This window comes from Antechinus flavipes, chromosome 2, assembly GCF_016432865.1.
Source record: "Antechinus flavipes isolate AdamAnt ecotype Samford, QLD, Australia chromosome 2, AdamAnt_v2, whole genome shotgun sequence".
Lineage (NCBI taxonomy): Eukaryota > Metazoa > Chordata > Mammalia > Dasyuromorphia > Dasyuridae > Antechinus > Antechinus flavipes.
Window position 1 is genome coordinate 510931199 of NC_067399.1, and position 7340 is coordinate 510938538.

The window sequence follows — 7340 nt, forward strand, 5'->3', positions numbered from 1 at the left end:
AAAAATTGCTCAACTCTTTAGAACTTGAGATGCAGATAGGTTTTATACAGGGACTCCTTTGGAAATTTGTGAAGCCTATGGATACCTTCTTAGAATGTTATTAAATACACATGGTAAAACATGTAGGGTTATAAAGGAAACTAGAGAGTTCTTGAGACTAGTAAAGACTCAATTTCCTAATGACTTATACAGCCTTTAATAGCTGACCATAGTTGCCTATAATTAGAAGAAAAGAAAATAACTCTGAATCAGTCTAAGAATTCCAAAGTTGATGAAATAGCCATGCCCCCAAGACTGTGTGGTGTGTAGACACAGGGACTTGTAGCTATTTTTTTGTGTTCCAGGCTTATTTAAGCCATTTAACTTGTTTAAGGCATATTTAATTTAGAGTTAAGAAGTGAAAGTGATAGTAACTAGTCTCTGGGAATAGTGAAATAGATGTAGTTGGGGGAAAAAAAATCTCAGATAGAGAATGAGCATTAGTTTGGTGTAAAGCTTAGCACAAGTGGTAAGGCCATTGTGGCTTGGCTCAGTGTTGAGCCCTGAAGTGAAAAGGAACTGTGTGTTAGAGTCTGAGTCCTGGATCAGTCATAGTATTAGGATCCATGGTGGAAAATACCCATTAGATTTTATTCATATGGCAAATTCTGAGTTCTCTGTAATTTTTGCACAGGGATAGAGAGTGCTAGAGGTGGAGTGCTGTAATGTCTGGATTAGCTATCTGGAGGATCTCGGGACCCTTGGTCGTAGTGGAGGAGGGCAGAAGGCAGAACAGCTTCCAGGAGGATGGTCAAAGATGGAATGTCTCTATTTCCAGTCCTCTCAGCCCTTAAATACCTCAGTATGATTCTATCATTATAGCACACTAAGTTTGTGTGAACTAGAAAACCATTACATCACCATGCTAAGTACTGAGTATATGTGAACTAGAGAACCATCATCTCATCAATCACACCGAGTTAACACCCTGCTGTAAGTATCTTTGCTTCAAGTATACTTTTCTCAGAATTCCCCAATATCTGTGATCCTCTACAGGGTACAAAAGGACCTCGAGCTTATCTTATGAGTATGAATTAGTTGACAACATACTGGCTCAAATTAAATGAACTCTAGAAATATATCAGTATGGTAATTGAGTATGAACAGAAGACTAGGATAGACAATAGAAATGAACAAGTTTAGAAAACTGAGTCTCAGAATGGTATTAGCATTTCTGGACCACAGGTTAAAATATGGGAAGGATATGCTTCTGGTCAGGAATTGAGTATATCATGTACTTGAAGGTCAGTCCCTGTCTGACCAGACTTTTTTCTCTTTTGTCTGGATCTTGGTCAACATGGTTTCTGTCAGCTATAGTCCCCTAAGACTCTGACTGGACTTTTTTTCTCTGCTCCCTCTATGTTAATTCACTTGATGATCTCATTAGCTTCCCTGGTTTTGATTTTCTCTATTCAAATGATTTTCAGATTTACTTGTTCAGCCCTAATCTTTCTCCTGACTTCTAGTCTTGAATTTCCAGCTGCCCATTGGAATCTTGAACTGGATGTCCCATTGACATATTTAACTCAACATGTCCCAAAGTGTATCTTTTCCCCCAAATCTATCCATCTTTTTTTCTCAATTGTATTTTATTTTTCTAAATTACATGGCAAGATAGTTGTCACATTCATTTTTATAAGATTTAGAATTCTGATTTTCCCCTTCTTTCCCTCCCCTCCTCTCTCCCCAAGACAGCAAGTAATCTGATATAAATTATATATGTACAATCATTTTAAACCTATTATCTTATTAGTTATGTTGCAAAAAAAAAGTCATAATAAAAGGGAAAAGCCACAACAAACTAGGTGAAAATAGTATGTTTCAGTCTGCATTTGGTATCCATATTTCTCTGGATGTGGATAACATTTTCCATTCTAAGTCTATTGGAATTGTCTTGGATCATTGCATTTCTGAGAAGAGGTTAACCTCTATAAGTCTATTATCACATTATCTTGTTGTTACTGTGTACCATGTTCCCCTCCTTTTGCTCACTTCACTCAGCATCAACTCGTATAAGTCTAAAACCAGCCAGTTCATCATTTATTATAGAACAATGACATTCCATTACGTTAATATACCACAACTTTTTCAGCCATTTCCCAAATAGTGGGCATTCCTTCAACTTCCACTTCTTTGCCACCATAAAAAGAGCTGCTACGAATATTTTTGAACATGTGGGTTCTTTTCCCTCCTTTATGATTTCTTTGAGGTACAGACCCAGTAATGGTATTGCTGGGTCAAAAGGTACGCACAGTTTTATAGCTCATTGGATTACATTAAATTAAAAATATTTTGCACAAATAAAACCAACACAAACAAGATAAAAGGGGAAGTACAAAGCAGGGGAAAATGTTTATAGCCAGTGTTTCTGTTTAAGGCCTCATTTCTAAAATATATAAAGAATGGTATCAAATTTATAAGAATACAAATCATTCCCCAATTGATAAATCATCAAAGGATATGAACAATTTTCAGATAATGAAATTAAAGCCATTTATAGTTATATGAAAAATGCTCTAATCACAACTGATTAGAGAAATGTGAATAAAGACAACTCTGAGGTAACACCTCATACCCCTCAAATTGGCTAAGATGACAGGAAAAGATTACAAATGTTGGAGGGCATGTGGGAAAACTGGGACATTAATACATTGTTGGTGGAACTGTGAAATGGTCCAACCATTCCTGAGAGCAATTTGGAACTATGCCCAAAGGACTATAAAACTGTGGGATGAAATTATGGATTGTTTCTATGATTTATTGTGTGACATACTCATTCTTTAGAACTAGATTTTTAAATTTCCCATTGGTTTTTAGTATATCTTTTCCTGGCCCTTTTAAAATATAATTCTTATTGTATCATGGTCTGAAAAGGAAGTATTTACTATTTCTGCCTTTCTGCATTTGATTGTGAGGATTTTATTTTACATGGTCAGTTTTTGTGTAGGTGCCATGTACTGCTGAAAAAAGATGTATTCCTTTCTGTTCCTTTTAAGTTTTTTCCAGAGACTTATATCTACATTTTCTAGGATTCTGTTAACCTCCCTAGTTTCTTTCTTGTTTATTTTGTGGTTTGATTTAATTCTGAGAAGGGAGGTTGAGGTCCCCCCAATATAGTTTTGATATATATTTGTGTAACTGACTTAACTTCTCTAAGAATTTGGATGCTTTACTACTTGATACATATAAATTTAGTATTGATACCATTTTATCGTCTATGGTACCCTTTAAAAAATTGTAGTTTCCTTCCTTATCTTGTTAATTAGATTTAGTTTTACTTTTTTGCTTTATTTGAGATCACAATTGCTACCTTGATTTTTTTTTTTTTTGGCTTTGGCTGAAGCATAATAAATTCTGCTTCTGCCTTTTACTTTTACTCTGTGTCTCTGTGTCAGATGTGTTTCTTGTAAACAACATATTGTTCTCTACTATTCATTTACATTTTATGGAAGAGTTTATCCCATTCACATTCACAATTATGATTACCAGTTCTGTGTTTCTCATTATCCTATTTTCTCCTCTGCATATACTTTTGCTCTCTCTTCTCACTTTGTCCCTCTTTAGTAGTTTTGTTTCTAACCTACCCTTCCCCCACCTGCCCTCTCTTTTATCACCCCCTTCTCCCTTAGCACTTTCTCCTAGTGTTTCTGCCTTCCCTTCTATTTAGATCCTCCCTTTTCTTTCCTCTTTTTCTTTCTACTTCTTTATAGGGTAAGATAAATTTCTATACCCAATTGAGTGATTGTTATTCCCTCTCTGACTCAAAACTGATGAGATTAAGCTTCAGACAATGCTTGTCTTGCTCTCCCTTCTTTCCCTCTATTGTAATGGATTCTGTATACTTCTTCATGTGATCTAATTTATCCCATTTTACTTCCCTTTTCCTCTTCTCCCAGTACAATGTATTTTTTTTTTATCCAGTAAGAATGTGACAACTATCTTGCCATGTAATTTAGAAAAATAAAATACATTTGAGAAAAAAAGATGGGTAGATTTTGGGGAAAAGATATACTTTGGGACATGTTGAGTTAAATATGTCAATGGGACATCCAGTTCAAGATTCCAATGGGCAGCTGGAAATTCAAGACTAGAAGTCAGGAGAAAGATTAGGGCTGAACAAGTAAATCTGAAAATCATTTGAATAGAAAAAATCCTTTTCTTTGATATCATTACATTAAAATACATTCATATCTACATCCTCTATTTATGTATGTCCCCTCTAACTGCCCCAATAACAGATATAATTTTCAAGAGTTATATATCTAGAGATGTAAACAGTTTAACCTTTAAATATATATATATATACACACACACATACATATATACATACATATATATGTATATATTTAAACTTTAAAGGTTATATTTAATATATAAATATGTATGTGTATATATAAATATGTATGTGTGTATATATATATACATATATATATATCTCCACATATATATGTGTGTGTGTGTTCCTCCCTGTTTATCTTTTTATGATTCTTTTGACTCCTGTGTTTGAAGATCAGATTTTTCTGTTTAGTTCTGTTTTTTGAGTAGAAATGATTGAAAGTCTCTTACTTCATTGAAGATCCATCTCTTCCCCTCTAAGATGATGCCCAGTGTCACTGAGTAGTTAATTCTTGGCTGTAACCCCAGATTCTTTGCTTTCCATAATATGATATTCTAGGTCTTTCAGTTCTTTATTGTAGAAGCTGCCAGATGCTAGGTAATGCTATTTCTCCTTGATATTTGAATTGTTTTGTCTAGCAGCTTGCAATATTTTTCACTTGAGATTATAGTTCTGGAGTTTTGCAACAATTTTCCTTGGGGTTTTCCTTGTGGGATCTCTTTCTTGAGGTGATTGATGGATTCTTTCAGTGACTATTTCCCCTTCTGGTTCTAGTATATTAGGGCAGTTTTCCTTGATGATCTCTTGAAGAATGCTATCCAGGTTCTTTTTTTTGGTCATGGCCTTCAGGTAGACCAATAACTTTTAAATTGTCTCTCCTAGATCTCTTTTTCAGGTTGGCTGTTTCCTAGTGTGGTATTTTACATTTTCTTCCATTTTTTCATTCTTTTTATTTTGTTTGATTTTTGATGTCTTATAGAATCATTAACTTCCATTTGCCCCGTTCTAATTTTAATGTATGGTTTTCTTCAGTTAGCTTTTATATCTCTTTTTCTATTTGACTAATTCTACTTTTCAAGGTGTTTGATTATTTATATATAGGCATACATACTAGATATACCAAGTGTGCTCAGGCATACCTTTATATGGCAGCAGCCTTCATATTAGATGAGACTACCCAGGATCTGGAGCCTATTAAAAGAGGAACAGTTTTCCCACTTTCTGACATAATTTCTTGGAGGTTCTCATGCTGGAGGAAGATAGCTTCTCTAAATGTTACGATTATCTTTCAATCTAACCCCCTCCATTCTTCTCTTGCAGTCTTTTTCTGAAATACTGCTTAGCCCACTCAGGTGAAGTTTCTATTTGGTGAATCCTCGGACCTATTGGAATCATTGCAATATTTCTTCTTCCTGTTTAGAGATATAAAAATTCTTTTAAGAACTGCTTTGGCTTCATCCCATAGGTTTTGGTATGTTGTCTCATTGTTGATATTCTCTTGGATGAAATTATGGATCATTTCTGTGATTTGTTGTTTGACACACTGATTCTTTAAAATTAGATTATTTAATTTCCAATTGGTTTTTAGTCTATCTTTCCCTGGTACTTTACCGAATATAATTTTTATTGCATTGTTGTCTGAAAAGGAAGCATTTGCTCTTTCTGTCTTTTTGCATTTGATTGTGAGATTTTTATGCCCTAATTCATGGTTAATTTTTGTGTAGATGCCATGTACTGCTGGAAAAAGGTGTATTCCTTTTTGTCCTTTTTCAATTTTCTCCAGAGATCTGTCATATCTAGATTAGTATTTCTTTCTTCTTTCTCCCCCATCAGGCACCTGTTGTTGCCTGGGGCCTCTGGCTGGCTGTAGTCAGGGCTGAGAAAAATCTAATATCACTTCATTTTGATTCCTCTGTCTACTTTTCTATTTGTTGTTTAATTTATTGTATGTGGTTCTGAGATTCTGGTTGATATGGGTAAAGAAAGGAAGGAATATTTTTTAGATTTTTTAAAAAAGATGTTCTTCATGGTTACCATTCTTTAAACTCCACCAATAGCAAAATTTAGGCTCGAGAAGTAAAGTCTAGTTGGAAACATACTTTTCCAGCCAAAATAAGACTGAAAGGAATTTAATGTATGCTAGGATGAATGGAAACATTCTATAAAAGGAAAACTTCACAAAGTATTTTTAATTAAGGTTTTTTTGTTAAGTTAAAAAATGTTTCCTCAAGTTTTAGTTTTTTATTCATCCAATGAATAAAACTGATCTTTTATGATTAGATATTCAATAAATGCTTTCCTTAAAATATAACAAAGTTCTCTGTGTTATGAAAAACATACATTAATGAAAAATACTCATGCCCATAGCACTCTGCTTTAGTGCCAAGTTTTATGAAAGACATTTATAAACTAGAAGGCTATCAGAATGATGCCTTGTTATTATGCCATATGAGGAATGTTTAACTTGAAAAAAAGAAGATTTGGGGAGGAAAAATGAATTAAGAGAACTTTTCTTCAACTATTTGAACTATTTTCAGATGAAAGAAGTATTTCTTCTGCTTGTCTCTAAAATTAGGTCTAGGAATTGGTGGAGGCAACATGATATAGTGGAGAGAGCATTGAATTTGGAGTCAGGGAACTCATTTGGATCCTGGCTTTGCTCCTTTCCTGTCTTGAACAAATTGTGTAATCTTTCTGAGCCTCAGGTCCCTCACACTTAAAATGGGTAGATTGGATTACATGATCTCCAAGATCCCTTGTAGGCTTTGCAATTGTGATTATTAGCTTCCAAAAGGCAAATTTAGGCTTGGTGTATGGAGAAACTTCCAAAAAATTTTTTAGAACATCCACAGATATAGGGAGCTGCATTGGGAAGGTGTGGGTTTCCCTTCAATCTTATTTGTTTTTCTACTTTTATTCATTTTTTTATCCAGCCTGGGTCTGGATAGACTTAAATTAGGTAAGTTGCATGAGGAAATATTTTTCAGACAGGGACTGGATTAGATGACCTTTTACATCCCATGAACTTTGAACTTCTGTATAGAGTAACCTGAAGAAGTGACTTATAATCATGGGAGATCCTTGGGTAAAGGCCATTTTCTATATACTATACCAAGGACCCTAGGAACTATGACTGGTGTGGTATTCTTAAGCATCCATTTTTATCCCAGCTATGTTTAGTGAA